At 43.4% G+C, this 15193-nt stretch overlaps 1 protein-coding gene and 2 long non-coding RNA genes across 8 annotated transcripts in view; all 3 read left to right on the forward strand.

Annotated features, from left to right (window-relative positions):
- Positions 1 to 166, forward strand: part of LOC127002034 (uncharacterized) — a 1692-nt gene extending 1526 nt beyond the window's left edge. Inside the window, exon 2 of the long non-coding RNA XR_007755670.1 lies at positions 1 to 166. This is a non-coding gene — a long non-coding RNA (uncharacterized LOC127002034).
- The window catches only part of LOC127002025 (unconventional myosin-Va-like), a 155004-nt gene that overhangs the window by 15866 nt on the left and 123945 nt on the right, over positions 1 to 15193 (forward strand). The gene's annotated exons all lie outside the window — the stretch shown is intronic.
- LOC127002031 (uncharacterized) lies at positions 8333 to 10725 on the forward strand. The gene is made up of 3 exons (XR_007755667.1): positions 8333 to 9276; positions 9757 to 10026; positions 10187 to 10725. It is a non-coding gene; the product is annotated as an uncharacterized LOC127002031 (long non-coding RNA).

Raw genomic sequence — 15193 nt, forward strand, 5'->3', positions numbered from 1 at the left:
GTAGTGAGTGAATGACAACTACTAATAAAAATAATGATAACTAATTAATAATGAAGGCATGAGTTTGGACGAGGAAGCAGCGAAAGGAAAGACATATAGTTTACCCGTGAAAAAGATGAAAGAGTGAAAATAAAGAATGGCTAAATAATAAAAAAAACAATAATAACTAATGTATATATAATAGATATGAGCTTCGAAAGGGAAACGGCGAGAGGAAAGCCATGATAGAGTTTACTCGTGAAAGAATGAAGGTAGTGGTTAACTCGTGCATTACGGAGTGGGACAGTGCATGCTGGGGTCGGGGACGTGCCTCAGCCTTCCCTACTGCTTCAAAAACAGCGTGTATTCCTCTCTCAGTATCACGGGTTTGTTTGTCATCACACCTCGGCAGACACACTTCCATCTGGTGACTGGGTAACTCTTTCATTAGGGAGTGGGACAGTGCATGTAGGGGTCGGGGACGTGCCTCAGCCTTCCCTACTACTTCAATAACAGCGTGTATTCCACTCTCAGTATCACGGGTTTGTTTGTAATCACAGCTCGGCGACGATACACTGTTCCATCTGGTGACTGGGTAACTCTTTCATTTGGGAGTGGGACAGTGCATGCAGGGGTCGGGGACGTGTCTCAGCCTTCCCTACTACTTCAAAAACAGCGTGTGTTCCCCTTTCAGTATCACGGGTTTGTTTGTCATCACAGCTCGGCGGCTAGACACTGTTCCATCTGGTGACTGGTTAACCCTTTCATTAGGGAGCGGGACAGGGGAGTGGTCAGTGTCTTGCCTCAGCTTAACGCAATACTTCAATAACAGGGTCTTTTGTCAGGCTTTTCATCTCCTTTTCACGAGGTTGTTCTCGTAGCTCGGCGGCCAGACACTGTTCCATCTGGTGACTGGTTAACTCTTGCATTAGAGCAGGGGTTCCCAACCTTTTTGTTCCTCTGTACCCCTTGGGCATTTTTATAGGTTCCCGTGTACCCCTAAAAATTTAGGATAAAAAACGGTGAAATTGTAATATTTTCATATTATTTTATAATGAAATCTGTATGTGTAGACTGATGATATAATTTAAATAAGTTTTGCTTACTAAAATGAGGAAATTGAAAAAAAAAACATGGCATTGTGCAATTTGAATGCAGATTAAAACACAATGTATTGTACAGTAGTGGTTATTCTCTCGGACCCAATGTACCCCCTGAAAAGTGCAAATGTACCACTAGGGGTACATGTGCCCCAGGTTGGGAACCCCTGCATTATAGAGTGGGATGTTGCAGGGAGGGGTCGGTGACGTGTCTCAGCGTAAGCCAATAATTCAGCAACAGCATGTTTTGTCAGGTTCTTCATCTCATTTTCACGGGTTTGTTCTCACAGTTCGGCGGCCAGACACTGTTCTGTCTGGTGAAAGCGATGAAGTTGTTAGATAGAAAAAAAAGGAAAAAATCTAGTTCACGTTGAGACACGAGTCTAGTCAAGTCAAGTTAAGGCTCGACCCGGCACTGTTCTGCTCTCCATTCGTGGGGCACGCACAAGGAAGGACGACGCCAACTTTAGGGGGCCTTTTCTCCACTGCGGTCTTGCTGACCAGGGGACAGTGGCCCCTCTGCCCTGCCCTGCCGACACGCCGCCCCCTGTGCAGACTGTGTAGCTACTCGTGTGGCAGCAGCACATCATAACCCTGTAAAATATCCCTTTTGTTATACATTCATGACAGGCTTAAGGTATTAATTTAATAAGATCTTTTAAAGTGCATGTTCTCGCAGAATTCAATTATAACTTGTTCCACAGTTCCATTTTTTATACATATGTTATTAAAGAAAACTTGGATATTTCCCACATTAATATTCCCCAGCGTTTTGCACTGTCTCGCACAATGCAACGTTGTTTTCTCCGCGAAAACTTTGAATTTGTTTTCACTTCACTCCACGTGCAATGCCACGTGATCGCAGAATTCTAGGATATATGGCGGTATGTCTGTAGGAGTTACGCCGAGGCACCGTTGTGAGTGGGCTACACGCTGGATACCTGTTTTTGTGTACGAAATGTGGCTGTACCTCAACTTGTATTTTTGTGAGCGTATTGATAGTTCAACAAGGATTTTGTATCATTAACGTGAAAGAAACTCATGAGAACCCAACTAATTTCCTTTGTGGCCTCTGGAAATCGTTGTGAGGGTCCAAGGCGTGTGAGAATACAGGCCAGTCTGCGTCATTGCTAGCCACACGTCGCTCTCCGCCGCCGCGACCACCAGCAGGAGTAGGACAGCGGCCCGTGTGTTGCCTCGTGGTCTGCGGTTTGAACACTGACCCAACACAGGGAATAAGGATAGCTAGGATGGCCTTGCATGGTGCCTAGAAAATAACACCTAACACTATACAGAGAGAGAGAGAGAGAGAAAATAACACCTAACACTATACAGAGAGAGAGAGAGAGAGAGAGAGAGAGAGAGAGAGAGAGAGAGAGAGAGAGAGAGAGAGACACACACACACATACACACACACACACACACACACACACACGCGAGGTTCTTGCCCCGCCGTCCCGCGTTATCTAGGCAGTGATAGGATAAGGACGTTGCACGTTTCCCAGGAAGCAGCAGCTGTGTGTAGCAGTAATACTCGGTCACACGGTGCTTGGTAAAGGAGTTTGTGCTGCCCTCTGTTTCGCATCAAGTATGGAGTATGCATCTCATGTGTGGGGGGGCTCCACTCACACAGCTCTTCTGGACAGAGTGGAGGCAAAGGCTCTTCGTCTCATCAGTTCTCCTCCTCATACTGATAGTCTTCTACCTCTTAAATTCCGCCGCAATGTTGCCTCTCTTTCTATCTTCTATCAATATTTCCACGCTGACTGCTCTTCTGAACTTGCTAACTGCATGCCTCCCCCCCTCCCGCGGCCCCGCTGCACTCGACTTTCTACTCATGCTCATCCCTATACTGTCCAAACCCCTTATGCAAGAGTTAACCAGCATCTTCACTCTTTCATCCCTCACGCTGGTTAACTCTGGAACAATCTTCCTTCATCTGTATTTCCTCCTGCCTACGACTTGAACTCTTTCAAGAGGAGGGTATCAGGACACCTCTCCTCCCGAAACTGACTTATCTTTCAGCCCGTCTTTGATTCTTTTAGGAGCAGCGAGTAGCGGGCTTTTTTTTTTTTTATTAATGTTTACTTTTTTGTGCCCTTGAGCTGTCTCCTTTGCTGTAAAAAAAAAAAAAAAAAAAAAAGTGGGGCAGCTCAAGAAAAAAAAAAAAAACATTAACAAAAAATCCCGCTGGACGCTGCTCCGACAAAAGAACAGAGAACAGAGAGAGTTCAAGTCGTAGCCAGGAGGAAATACAGACGAAGGAAGGCTGTTCCAGAGTCTGCCGGCGAAAGAAATGAAGGAATGAAAGATGCTGGTTAACTCTTGCAGAAAGGATTTAGATAGCACAGGGATGGGCTGGAGTAGAACATGAAAACATGGAAATGCAGGCAACAGAAAACCTATTGGCTCATTACGAGGTTGCCTGCTTTGGTGATTTAATCTGCTCGACAGCCACTTGGGGCTTGATGAGCAGATGAAAGCACCTCGATATTCAATTTACTCCCGACGCACCGAAATGACGGTCGATTCTATATTTGAAAGAGTTGATGGTATTCGCATTTACTACTTCTGAGGGAAGATTGTTCCAGTGGCGGATGACTCTGTTCGAAAAGAAACTCCTTCCAATGTCTGTGTTACATCGACTCGACTGTATGGGTAAACCGTTATTTCTAGTTCTTGTGAAAGTCGTGTGTAGCAAAGAAATGAAGGAATGAAGATGCTGGTGAACTCTTGCATAAAGGATTTAGCACAGGGATGGGCTAGAGTAGAAAGTCGTGTGTAGCAAAGCCGCGGGAAGGGTGGAGGCAAATTCAGAAGAGCAGGCAGTATGAAAATATCGACAGAGGCTTGAAAGAGCGGCAACACTGTAGTGGAGTGGTTGTGGGAGCCGAAAGCTTCTGAGAATACGGGCAGCGTGTGTGTTGTTCGCTATCGTGGGCGTCATCGCTGTCACCACCTATCACCAGACAGCTGTCAACGGACTGATAAGGCGGCGGAGTGTACGGCGATGCTCACGGACGGGAGGAAAGAGGGAAGGAGGGAGGGAGGAAAGGAAGAAAGGAAAAAAAGGAGTAGAGATGACAGAATTACTATTAAAAGTCGTCAGGGGTGAAAGGAGGAAGGAAAGAAGGGAGAGCAACGATTCTAACATGTCGAATTATCTTAGTAACATGGGAACGTATTCTCGGGCGCTTTTGCCTCTCACAGCAACGATTCCCAGAGGCCACGATGGAGATTACTCGGGTTCTCAAGAGTGTTTTTCAGGTTCATGGTGCAGAAGTCTTGTCAAACTATATCACTGGGCTCACAAAACTACCCGTGGAAATACTAACACAGCCTTAGACTCTTATTGTCAAGCTCTCGACTCTCACAACCACAATTTCCAAAGGCCGTATACAGGAGATTAGTCGAGTTCTCATGAGTGTTTTTCAGGATCATGGTGCAGAAGTCTTGTCAAACTATCACTGTGCTCATAAAACTACACACGGAAATACTAACACTGCCTAGACTCTTATCGTCAGACGCTTTCGCCTCTCACAACCACAATTTCCAAAGGTCGTACAAGAGATTAGTCGGGTTCTCAAGAGTGTTTTTCAGTTTCACGGTGCAGAAGTCTTGTCAAACTATCACTGTGCTCATTAAACTACACACGAAAATACTAACACTGCCTAAACTCTTATCGTCAGACGCTTTCGCCTCTCACAACCACAATTTCCAAAGGTCGTACAAGAGATTAGTCGGGTTCTCAAGAGTGTTTTTCAGGTTCACGGTGCAGAAGTCTTGTCAAATTATCACTAGGACCGTAAAACTACCCGTGGAAACACTAACACAGCCTTAGACTCTTTTCCTCAGACGCTTTTGGCTCTCACAACCACAATTTCCAAAGGCCGTATACAGGAGATTAATCGGGTTCTCATGAGCGTTTTTCAGGTTCATGGTGCAGAAGTCTTGTCAAGCCACCACTGGGCTCATAAAACTACCCGTGGAAATACTAACACAGCCTTAGACTCTTATTGTCAAGCTCTCGACTCTCACAACCACAATTTCCAAAGGCCGTATACAGGAGATTAGTCGGGTTCTCATAAGCGTTTTTCAGGTTCATGGTGCAGAAGTCTTGTCAAGCCACCACTGGGCTCACAAAACTACCCGTGGAAATACTAACACAGCTCTATAGACTTTATTTTTCAGACGCTTTCGACTCAACCATTATTTCCAAAGGCCGTATACTGGAGATTAGTCGGGTTCTCAGGAGTGTTTTTCAGGTTCATGGTGCAGAAGTCTTGTCAAACTATATCACTGGGCTCACAAAACTACCCGTGGAAATACTAACACAGCCTTAGACTTTTCTCAGACGCTTTCGGCTTTCACAACCACAATTTCCAAAGGTCGTACAGGAAATTAATCGGGTTCTCATGAGTGTTTTTCAGATTTATGATGCAGAAGTCTTGTCAAACTCATAAAACTACCCACGAAAATACTAACACAACCTTAGTTCCGTATTCTCAGACACACTCGGCACTCACAAGCACTATTCTCAGAGGCCACGATGGAGATTACTCGGGTTCTCAAGAGTGTTTCAAGGTTCATGGTGCAGAAGTCTTGTCAAGCTATCACCAGGCTCACAAAACTACCCACGGAAATACTAACACAGCCTTAGACTCTTTTCCTCAGACACATTCGGCTCTTACAACCACAATTTTCAAAGGCCGTATACAGGAGATTAGTCGGTTCTCATGAGTGTTTTTTAGGTTCATGGTGGAAAGAGTGGGCGAGGAGCTAAATAATAAAAAAAAGCAATTAAGTAAAGAAAATGAGATAAGAAGAAAAGGAAGGAAGACTCGGACAACTTAACCGTGCAGAGACCTTGTCAAGCTACCACTAGGGTCATAAACTACCCGTAGAAATACTAACACATCCTCTACCAAAGCCTTCTCAAACATATCACTTGGCTTTCGTAGAGGTTGTGTTAGTATTTCCATGGGTAGTTTTATGAGCCAGGCGATGGTTTAACAAGGCTTCTGCACCATGAACGTAAAAAAACACTTAAAAGAACACAACTGATCTTCTTAGTGGCCTTGGAAAATGTATGTTGAGAGTAGAAAGCGTCTCAGAACACGTACCAAAGATTGTGTTAGTATTTCCATGGGTAGTTTTATGAACCTGGTGATAGTTTTAACAAGGCTTCTGCACCATGGACGTGAAAAAAACACTTATGGGAACCCAACTAATCTCCTTTGTAGCCTTGGGAAATAGCTGTCGAGAGCCGTAAGCGTCTCAGAACACGAGCCTAAGATTGTGTTAGTATTTCCATGGGTAGTTTTATGAGCCAAGCGATAGTTTTAACAAGGCTTCTGCACCATGAACGTGTAAAATACTCATGAGAACCCAACTCATCTCCTTTGTAGCCTTGGGAAATAGCTGTTGAGAGCCGAAAGCGTCTCAGAACACGTACGGTACCAAAGATTGTGATTGTATTTCCATGGGCAGTTTTATGAGGCAGGCGATAATTTTAACAAGTCTTCTGCACCATGAACGTGTAAACCACTCATGAGAACCCGATTGATACCCTTTGTGGCCTTGGGAAATACTGTTGTGAGAACTGAAAGCGTCTCAGAACACGGGCCAAAGATTGTGATAGTATTTCCATGGGTAGTGTTATGAGCCTGGTGATAGTTTTAACAAGGCTTCTGCACCATGAACGTGTAAAGCACTCATGAGAACCCAACTGATCTCCTTTGTGGGATTGAAAAATAGCGTTGTGAGAGCCGTAAGCGTCTCGGAAAACGGGCCAAAGATTGTGATAGTATTTCCATGGGCAGTTTTATGAGCCTGGTGATAGTTTTAACAAGGCTTCTGCACCATGAATGTGCAAAGTACTCATGTGAACCCAACTGATCTCCTTTGTGGCCTTGGGAAAAGTGTTGTGAGAGTCGAAAGCGTCTCAGAACACGTACCAAAGATTGTGTTAGTATTTCCATGGATAGTTTTATGAGCTAGGCGATAGTTTTAACAAGGCTTCTGCACCATGAACGTGTAAAGCACTCATGGGAACCCGACTTATCTCCTTAGTGGCCTTGGGAAATAGTTAAGAGTCGAATGCGTCTCAGAACACGGGCCAAAGATTGTGTTAGTATTTCCATGGGTAGTGTTATGAGCCTGGTGATAGTTTTAACAAGGCTTCTGCACCATGAACGTGAAAAAACACTCATGGGAACTCGACTGATACCCTTCGTGGCCTGGGAAATAGCTGTTGAGAGCCGAATGCGTCTCAGAACACGGGCCAAAGATTGTGTTAGTATTTCCATGGGTAGTGTTATGAGCCAAGTGATAGTTTTAACAGGGCTTCTGCACCATGAACGTGTAAAGCACTCTTGGGAGCCCGACTTATCTCCTTAGTGGCCTTGGGAAATAGTTGAGAGTCGAATGCGTCTCAGAACACGGGCCAAAGATTGTGTTAGTATTTCCATGGGTAGTTTTATGAGCGTGGTGATAGTTTGAACAAGGCTTCTGCACCATGAACGTGTAAAGCACTCATGGGAACCCGACTTATCTCCTATGTGGCCTTGGAAAATAGTTAAGAGTCGAATGCGTCTCAGAACACGGGCCAAAGATTGTGTTAGTATTTCCATGGGTAGTGTTATGAGCCTGGTGATAGTTTTAACAAGGCTTCTGCACCATGAACGTGAAAAAGAACACTCAAGAGAACCCAACTAATCTCCTATGTGGCCTTGGAAAATAGTGTTGTGAGAGCCGAAAGCGTCTGAGAACACCCCCAAGACGCCTCAAGGGAACGATTGGCTGCCTGACACGAGAATTGTATCAAGAAAAAGCTCCCAGGAAACGTCTGTTCATTGGTCTTTTACGGGAGGTTTGGGACTGTGTGTACAGGAGGGTATGTTGGAAGGGGTTGTTTGGCCTTTTTTGAGTTTTTTTTTTTTTTAGTTATATTTGTTGTCGTTGTTGTCTTAGTCTTAATTTCTTCTCCAACTTCTGCATTTTTTTTCTTTTCTTTCATATTTTTCTTTATTTCTTTTCTATTTGTTTTCTTCTTTTTCTTCCTCTTCTTCGTTTTCTTCTGCTTCTTCGTCTTCTTCTGCTTCTTCTTCTTCTTCTTCTTCTGCTTCTTCTTCTTCTTCTTCTTCTTCTTCTTCTTCTTCTTCTTCTTCTTCTTCTTCTTCATATTCATCTTCCTTGTCGTCGTCGTCGTCGTCGTCTTCGTCTTCGTCTTCTTCTTCATTTCCTCTTATTATTATTATTATTATTATTATTATTATTATTATTATTATTATTATTATTATTATTATTATTATTATTATTACTATTATTATTATTATTATTATTATCATTATTATCATCATTATCATCATTGTATCGTGTGTGATTGCGGACTATGAGGACGAGAAAAAAGACAGCTGGAAATGCCTCCGTGGACTATGGGCATGGCGTGGGTGTAGGCGTGTTAGTGGGTGGGTATGGGCGTGTCTTGAAACCGTGGGTGTAGATGTGAGTGTTGGTGTATGTGTGTATGTGGGTGGATGTGGGCGGTAGTGATAGGTGACGGGCGTGGGCGTGGGCGTGGCGTGGGCGTGGGCGCTAGTGGACAGACACGGCTTCGACACCAAAAGGAAAGTTAATGAAATAAATGTGTAGGAGGAAATGAAGGTGGGGAGGAAAAGTAGAGAAAGAAAAGTAGAGGAGGAAAAGTAGAGGAGGAAAACTTTAGAGACAGTAGATAAAATAACTGTTGATAAGGAAAGAACATTAGAGACTTTTTCAGTGTCAAGAGAATCATATTAGAAAAAAAGATACCGGCATAATTAATAGTAAAAAAAAAATAGTAATATAAAAAAATAGCTTACAACATTAAAGGAGGAAACGTGAAAATGAAGTAAAAGATAGAAAACGGGGCTTGTGTGTGTGTGTGTGTGTGTGTGTGTGTGTGTAGGTAGGTAGGTAGCGTGTATGGTAGGTAGACACTGCTGTATAGGAAGCATGTATAAAAGGTAGTGGAATGTGTGGTGTGATTCGCTGCTCAGGTTTCCGTCACACTGTTTAGGTGATGTCAGGGTGCTTGGGTTGGCCGGCAGGGGCTGTGTGGGCAGTGATATACAGGTAGCGTTTATAATAGCTAGGCACTGATAGGTTGGGAGCATGTATTAGGTATGCACTGTTATATAGGAAGCGTGTATATAAGGTAGCTGGAATGTGTGGTGTGATTCGCGTCTCAGGTTTCCGTCACAATGTTTAGGTGAGGTCAGAGTGCTTGGGTTGGCCGGCAGAGGTTGTGTGGGCAATGATATACAGGTAGAATGTATGATAGGTATGCACGGTTATATAGGAAGCGTGTATATAAGGCAGCTGGAATGTGTGGTACGATTCGCGTCTCAGGCTTCCGTCACAATGTTTAGGTGAGGTCAGAGTGCTTGGGTTGGCCGGCAGAGGTTGTGTGGGCAATGATATACAGGTAGAATGTATGATAGGTATGCACGGTTATATAGGAAGCGTGTATATAAGGCAGCTGGAATGTGTGGTACGATTCGCGTCTCAGGCTTCCGTCACAATGTTTAGGTGAGGTCAGAGTGCTTGGGTTGGCCGGCAGAGGTTGTGTGGGCAATGATATACAGGTAGAATGTATGATAGGTATGCACGGTTATATAGGAAGCGTGTATATAAGGTAGCTGGAATGTGTGGTACGATTCGCGTCTCAGGTTTCCGTCACAATGTTTAGGTGAGGTCAGGGTGCTTGGGTTGGCCGGCAGGGGTTGTGTGGGCAATGATATACAGGTAGAATGTATGATAGGTATGCACTGTTATATAGGAAGCGTGTATATAAGGTAGCTGGAATGTGTGGTGTGATTTGCGTCTCAGGTTTCCGTCACAGTGTTTAGGTGAGGTCAGGGTGCTTGGGTTGGCCGGCAGGGGTTGTGTGGGCAATGATATACAGGTAGAATGTATGATAGGTATGCACGGTTATATAGGAAGCGTGTATATAAGGTAGCTGGAATGTGTGGTACGATTCGCGTCTCAGGTCTCCGTCACAATGTTTAGGTGAGGTCAGGGTGCTTGGGTTGGCCGGCAGGGGTTGTGTGGGCAATGATGTACAGGTAGTGTGTATAATAGCTAGGCACTGATATATAGGTTGCATGTATAATAGGTATCCGGTATTAACATCACACCTTCCACCTACCGATTGTACATGCATGCTGCTGCCCATACATATTAGTGCTTACCTATCCTTGTTGCAGTAAAGGAAACGACTCGCGAGAATAAACAAAGAAAAACACATATTCTTGTTGCAGTAAAGGAACGACTCGAGGGAATAAACAAAGAAAAACACCTATTATTGTTGCAGTAAAGGAACGACTCGAGGGAATAAACAAAGAAAAACACCTATTCTTGTTGCAGTAAAGGAAACGACTCGCGAGAATAAACAAAGAAAAACACATATTCTTGTTGCAGTAAAGGAAACGACTCGCGAGAATAAACAAAGAAAAACACATATTCTTGTTGCAGTAAAGGAACGACTCGAGGGAATAAACAAAGAAAAACACCTATTATTGTTGCAGTAAAGGAACGACTCGAGGGAATAAACAAACAAAAACACCTATTCTTGTTGCAGTAAAGGAACGACTCGAGAGAATAAACAAACAAAAACACCTATTCTTGTTGCAGAAACGTAACGACTCGAGGTAAAAAACAAACAAAAACACCTATTATTGTTGCAGTAAAGGAACGACTCGAGGGAATAAACAAACAAAAACACCTATTCTTGTTGCAGTAAAGGAACGACTCGAGGGAATAAACAAACAAAAACACCTATTCTTGTTGCAGTAAAGGAACGACTCGAGGGAATAAACAAACAAAAACACATATTCTTGTTGCAGTAAAGGAACGACTCGAGAGAATAAACAAACAAAAACACCTATTCTTGTTGCAGTAAAGGAACGACTCGAGGGAATAAACAAAGAAAAACACCTATTATTGTTGCAGTAAAGGAACGACTCGAGGGAATAAACAAACAAAAACACATATTCTTGTTGCAGTAAAGGAACGACTCGAGGGAATAAACAAACAAAAACACCTATTCTTGTTGCAGTAAAGGAACGACTCGAGGGAATAAACAAACAAAAACACATATTCTTGTTGCAGTAAAGGAAACGACTCGAGAGAATAAACAAAGAAGAAAAAAAAGCCCGTTAATTCATTTTCCTTCATTAGTAAACAGAAGAAAGAACGTTTGAATGATAAGTGTTGAGAACGTTCCTTGTTGGTAGGTATGTGTCCTTCCCTCCCCCCTCCCTCCCTCCCGCCCCGCCTCTACCTCAGACGGCGTGGGCGGGGAGAAAGCTTGTCTCCCCGTAGCGGGCGTGGGTTGGGGCGCCGCGGAGGCTGAGAGGAAGGAAATATAGAGTTAGGGGCGTATAGTACAGCCGCGCGTGGTCTCAGTGCTCATCTCCGGTGCATTGGGAAGGGAGTGTTAGAGAGAGAGAGAGAGAGACCAGACGGCCTTCAGAATCAGCCTTCCCTTATAACTGTATCTTAACGTTACGGATAGATAGATATATAGATAGATAGAGGGATAGATAGATACATAGATAGCTAGATACGTAGATTAATAGATAGATAAATAGATAGATAACATAAGAACATAAGAAGAACATAAGAACATAGGGAAACTGCAAGAGGCCGGGTGGCTTACACAGGGCAGCTCCAGAATCCCCCCCACTACTCACGGTGGGTGAGGTGTAGTTACAGGGGTTACAGGTAGAGGCTTGATCCTCGTTATACCGGCGGTACTAGGCACGCATCCAGTACCCCGTCACCTTACTGCACCCACACCTCACTGGGTGCATAGATAGATAGATAAATAACCACAAAAAACCGTCTCTCTCTCTCTCTCTCTCTCTCTCTCTCTCTCTCTCTCTCTCTCTCTCTCTCTCTCTCTCTCTCTCTCTCTCTCTCTCTCTCTCTCTCTCGTTTGATAAAGTCCCACATCATAAATTACTTTACAAATTAAAGCAAATACGTATTGACGGTCAAGTACACCAATGGATCGCGAATTGGTTGAGCAACAGACAATAAAGAGTAGTGATTGACGGATTTAACTCAGAGTGGGCGCCGGTCACTAGTGGCGTCCCACAGGGCTCGGTTCTTGGCCCAGTGCTCTTCATTATTTACATCAACGATGTGGATTTTTTTTATATACCAGAACAACTAACGAAGCTACACCAACGCCAAAACAGACTCGACAATTTGGTTTCACTTCAGTTATTGTTTATCGGGCACCTTATTTATATACGCCTATACCTTCCTCCCTCCCGTCCCTTTCATACCCCTTCCATTCCTTGCCAACACCATCCCATCCCTCCCAAACTCGTCCCTCCACACCAACTTGCTTTCCTCACTCGTGGCAACTACCCAAGGACGTATGCTCAGATGCTTCCTGCTCCCATGACAACTGTTTCCCGAGGCCACAAAGGAGTTGGGTCGCGTTCTCATGAGTGTTTTCACGTTCGTGGTGCAGAAGCCTTGTTAAATTGTCACTAGACTCACAACACTGCCCATGGAAATACTAACACAACCTCTATCAAAGCCTTGTTAAACTATCACCAGCCTCATAACACTACCCATGAAAATACTAACACAACCTCAACGAAAGCCTTGTCAAACTATCACTAGACTCATAACACTACCCGTGGAAATACTAACACAACCTCTATCAAAGCCTTGTTAAACTATCACTAGGCTCATAACACTACCCATGGAAATACTAACACAACGTCTACCAAAGCCTTGTCAAACTATCACTAGGCTCATAACACTACCCATGGAAATACTAACACAACGTCTACCAAAGCCTTGTCAAACTATCACTAGGCTCATAACACTACCCATGGAAATACTAACACAACGTCTACCAAAGCCTTGTCAAACTATTACTAGGCTCATAACACTACCCATGGAAATACTAACACAACCTCTACCAAAGCCTTGTCACACAATCACTAGGCTCATAACACTACCCATGAAAATACCAACACATTCTCTGCCAAAGCCTCGTCAAACTATCACTAGGCTCATAACACTACCCATGGAAATACTAACACAACCTCAACCAAAGCCTTGTCAAACTATCACTAGGCTCATAACACTACCCATGGAAACGCTAACACAACCTCAACCAAAGCCTTGTCACACAATCACTAGGCTCATAAAACTATACCCTTGGGAATACCTATATGTTTATCTACTAACACTAATACCAACTCCGAAAGCAAAGTGTTTCTCTACTAACACTAACTAATACCAACTCAGGATGCAATGTGTTTCTCTACTAACACTAATACGAACTCCGAATGCAAAGTGTTTATCGCCTTGCCTGAAGTCCACACACCACCCCCATTTCCTCTTTCCTGCCGTGTGCGCGCCAAGCTAACAAAAAAACAACATTATATTGGGTAACCGTTAACGTCTACATGTGACTCAGGAAAGCACCCACGGAACAGAGTCTGGCTATAGAGATTCATGTTTAAGAGACAGAAAAAGAGGAGGAGGTTGAAGTTGGAAGATGCAAGGAAGAGTTAGGTTAAGAAAAAAAGGAAGGAGGAGGTTGAAGTTAGAAGATGCAAGGAAGAGTTAGGTTAAATAGAGGAGGAGGTTGAAGTTAGAAGATGCAAGGAAGAGTTAGGTTACGAAAGGAAGGAAGGAAGGAGGTTGAAGTTAGAAGATGCAAGGAAGAGTTAGGTTAAATAGAGGAGGAGGTTGAAGTTAGAAGATGCAAGGAAGAGTTAGGTTACGAAAGAAAGGAAGGAAAAGGAAGACAAGTGAGGAAGGAATAGACAAAGAGAAGTATAGCAAGGAGAGGAAAATTAGGAAAATACAGAGATTGAATTAGAAAAGGAAGAAGGAAAGAGACTAGGAAAGAAATGAAGGAGAAGGAAGATTAAAAGAGAGAAACGAAAAGACAGAAAGAGAAATAAAGAAAGGAAAGGAAAACTAGGAAGAAGGAAGAAAAAAGGTTAAACTAGAAGAAGGAGAAGAAAAAAAGAAGAAAGGAAGGAAGAAGAGGGGAAGAAGATATTTACATAGATTTACATAGAAAATCAGACCACACAGACCCCATGGTCCAGACTAGGTGGTCTGTCCTTAAACCTAAGTGATTTTACATTAATCAGAAGGCTCCTAAACGTTGCATTTCTACTCTAGTTGATATTAAGTTGAAGGAAGTGACGGTCGAGCTTATTTTTGAAGGAGTCAATCGTGTTACACTGGACCACTGATGGTGGAAGCTTATTCCATTCTCGCACCACAACGTTGGTGAAGAAAAATTTGGTGCAGTCTGAATTTATTTGTCTACATTTGAGTTTTACGCCATTGTTCCTCGTGCGCAAAGTGTCATCGATCATAAACAATGTTGATCTGTCTACATTCGTGAAACCATTAAGTATTTTAAAACATTGGATCAATTTTCCTCGGAGGCGACGTTTCTCAAGAGAGAACATGTTAAGGGTAGAAAGCCTTTCTTCGTAGGATTTGTTGCACAAGGAAGGGATCATTTTCGTTGCCCGACGCTGAACACCTTCTAATTTAGCAATATCCTTTGCATGGTGGGGAGACCAAAACTGTACCGCATATTCCAAGTGGGGTCTGACTAAACTATTGTAGAACGGAAGTATTACATCTTTATTCTTGAATAAAAAGTTTCTTTTAATGAAGCCCAACATTCTGTTCGCTTTATTTGCTGCATCGATGCATTGCTGTGAGAATTTGAGGTTTGACGCGATTTTGATCCCCAAGTCCTTAACGCACTGAACGCTTTTGAGTTTAACGCCGTGCATTTCGTAATCGAACTTCTTATTCCTCGTTCCAACTTGAAGGACCTGGCACTTGCTTACGTTAAAGGGCATCTCCCATCTATCCGACCAAGCTGAAATTTTGTGCAAATCCTCTTGGAGGCTTTGCCTGTCTTCGTCAGAGAGAACCGAGTTACCAATCTTTGTGTCGCCTGCAAATTTACTAATGCGATTATTGAGTGGTGTATAAAATTTACTAATGCGATTATTGAGTGGTGTATAAAACACAGTCCCAACACCTATTTTTTCCTCTCATAT

Source organism: Eriocheir sinensis, chromosome 22 (genome assembly GCF_024679095.1).
Source record: "Eriocheir sinensis breed Jianghai 21 chromosome 22, ASM2467909v1, whole genome shotgun sequence".
In the NCBI taxonomy this organism is placed as follows: domain Eukaryota; kingdom Metazoa; phylum Arthropoda; class Malacostraca; order Decapoda; family Varunidae; genus Eriocheir; species Eriocheir sinensis.